This window comes from Atta colombica, unplaced genomic scaffold (assembly GCF_001594045.1).
Source record: "Atta colombica isolate Treedump-2 unplaced genomic scaffold, Acol1.0 scaffold7, whole genome shotgun sequence".
Lineage (NCBI taxonomy): Eukaryota > Metazoa > Arthropoda > Insecta > Hymenoptera > Formicidae > Atta > Atta colombica.
The window spans coordinates 1,322,274-1,325,765 of record NW_017259561.1 but is presented as its reverse complement, the minus strand read 5'-3'; positions in this window follow the sequence as shown (position 1 = coordinate 1,325,765).

The following is a 3,492-nucleotide window of genomic DNA, read 5'->3' as shown; positions in this document are numbered from 1 at the left end:
AGTCGATGTGTTCAACGCCATATGAAATTATTGTAACATAAACATAGTATTGTTACCGAATCAAAATAAAGAGATGAATAAACATAGAAGAAGCCATATGCGTGAAGGGCATAATATATGTTATTTCGCTTTTAACTGTGAGGAAGGAAGTTTATGTTTAGACAGTGAACGATAAAATGTGATTTGAATGAAAAACGGAATTATCATTGTGTCTATCTATAATTCACATTTCTCGTTTCAGAAATATACGTTGACATATATGCACGCTGCCGATGTTATCGAACGTTGATTGACATCTCTTTCCTGCACCAAGCATTTCCCAGACTAAACGTTTCTCACCTTCCTATCCTAAGCAATTCGTTTAACGACGGACAAAGAGTTCAACTATTGTGCTCTCGTTTCGTAGTGGTGGATTCATAGACTGATAGCGAATAGAACCTAACCTAACCTAACCTAACCTAACCCAAATAAACAGTGACACGCGAAGTCGATGTTATCCTCAGTAGCAGCTTGGTCTAACTTTAATTAACACGAAAGAGCGCTTATGACGAAATTTACGAAGGTAAACTTTTAGAAATGACAAGTATACTATTTTTATATCTACTCTATTTCGTTTGGTTCACGGATTAAGTATACACGACTAGTATTGTCTGTCAACATTCTAAATAGAGAGGAAGAGATAAATTCAATAATTTTTTTTTCATATCTCTTGGCTCTTTACGACTCTTTATATACGTAAACTTATTTTTATTAAATCGAAACGCTTTTATTTCGGATAACATTGCAGAATTATGTCTTCAGTTAGTTCTGTTATTTATGCATAGAGATATTTTATACAAATGATGTAATATGTAGATACGTGAAGAAGAAGGAAACGAGAAGCTTATATTTTATGTAATCCAAGAAATATTTTAATCTCGAGTCGAACCGTAACACGCGGTACAGCAGCGTGTGTCAGTTGTTTCTGCAATTTCATTCAGAGAGCTCATTTAATTTCGTTGCTGCTATTTTAAAACTTTTTATTTTCAATTTTACTCTACAGTAAATTAAATCCACCTTTCGCAGTTTTGTACATTTTCTTTATATCGCGATCATTCTTTCTTACCATTTAGTTATGTTGATTCTTTATTTATGCCCGACATTAGCGGCAGACTTTACTTCCCAGATCACGGAGCAGTTTATTTCGCAGCAAAATAAATTCTGCACTTAACTCTTTTTTTTTTTCTATTGAGATACCGCGACAGGAGAAATGCCACACTTATGCTGCTTACAGTATATTTACTGCCAGATCGTAAAGGAAAGAAAAGGAAGGTTTTTCAGACCGATACATCGGCCTGAGCATTTTAGAGACGAGAAGTAGTAAACTCTTTTACGGAAAAGTGTCTCCGATAGTAACGACCACTAAAAAGCGACCATGTCACTTCGCTACGTACGGTTCTGACAGAGCCAGACTACTCTCTCACTAACGTTTCTGCAGAGCACACACTGCTTTCGCACGTGTGTCTATTGGAGACAATGTTCCCTCCACTCACTAGAAATGGAAGGCCTCTCGTGCCGTCTGAGCAAGATAGTATGATCTGCGAAGTCCTCTTACTTTATACCGGCTGAGAAGATATCTTCGCAATATCGTGAGATTGTTCCTCGCGGATATCTCGATTCTAATCTATGTTTACAAAAAGTTAAATTACTTCTATCTTCAGTATAATCTCGTTGTAAATCTCATCTGAAACATGCAGTTTTATTCTGTAAGATAAAAATCCCCCAAGTTGCGAGTTTCACTATGTCCGTTAACAATTAACAATGCAATTAGCTAGACATTATTAAAATGTACGTTTCACACAAGTTATATTGTGTTCATTAATATCGTCTCAACAGCACAATTAATTAAACTTCACCAAAATGTGTACATTATGAATCTTCTTTCTCTCTCTCTCTCTCTCTCCCTCCCTCTCTCCCTCCCTCCTCTCTTTCGGAGCGATAGTATTCATAAGACGAATGGATGCAATTTTTCGTATAGCGACGCTCATTCTTGGTGATGAAAAGCTGCTGGCTTAACTGCACTTTTCCCGTCATAACGTCCATCGATGCAACGCCATTCGATGCATCCGCCGCAGCTCATCTTTACGACTCGCGCGATACAGTTACGGTCGAAATGCGACGTTAAAACGTGCATGCACCTTTCTCCGCCTATGAATAGCAAACGTCTCTTCGGGCGCGCCCGAAAAGAGCGTGACACACGCGAACGAGCTTCTTCGCCCGGAGCTTTTCACGTCCCATCCCCGAATCTCTCTCGAGATGTGCCCGTGGCGGGGTCTTTTCATCGTTATCCCACCAGACTTCGATCTTTTCGAATGCAGTTCTCGATTCTCCGATACGAGCAGACAACTTTGCACAATCTACGAGATTGCGTGCACACGGTGACAGCCAACTTTTCCACGCGAAGCGATGCGTTGCGCATAATACAACGGTCGTACCGCACGTGTGTCCACTTATCTGCGTTCGATCGCTTGTCATGTCAGCAATATAATCATTCCGTATAGTAGGCTTGACGTGTGAAAATGATGGATAATATTAAATGACTATCGTAACATCGATTCTTGCATTAATTCGTTTTTTTTTACCTTTTTGTGAATTCCTAGACTGATATTTCTCTGATGAAAAAAGAATCTATTTGGTAATGAATATCGAATAGCTAACACGTCGAGATCATGAGCATTATCATCGTTACTTTCGTATGTGTAAATCTATATACCATACTAATATCATTACTAGCACACCACCGCGTCGTAACTGAAAGTTCCTAATTTCCTAATTTAATACAAAGTTAATAAAGCCCTGGGACGCACGTATTTTCCGATTACTTATCGTTGGATTACTTGCAAGAACGTGTTTTTGATACACTGAACTGTGGATCGTAGATCTAACGAACACGCAAATTTACAATTATTCTCTTAATTTCCAAATTAATCGTATTTCTGCATATATAGCGAGAGCAAAAAGTATTTGTACAAGGAAATTTGTTATAAAAAAAGCCTTATTTGCCTTAGAAAATAAGTATTAATTAGCAATTTTATATAATGAATACATTCTGTTCTTACATAAACAAATGAGCTTCACATATATTCCTGATTTTAGAAGCTAAATTTCTCGTCTGTACGAATATTTTTTGAGCATTCAAACAATACAATTTTTAATTTTCGCTTATTTTTCAGATGATATATTTTGTATAATTAATATACATCTTTTTGGTATATATAATTTTAAGAAACATATAGTCTATTTTATTCTTTATGAATAAATTGTTAATTATTCAACAAGAAATGATCGTCAATGAAACGTCGAATTGACGTCAAATTGAAATCATCATACAATATTTATATCGATTCGACATCAATTCGATGACTCATTTTTCGCTGGATAATAATTATTTTTTAAAAATAAAGTTTTTTTTTAAATCTATTTTCTTTGTACGAATACTTTTTGCATTCACTG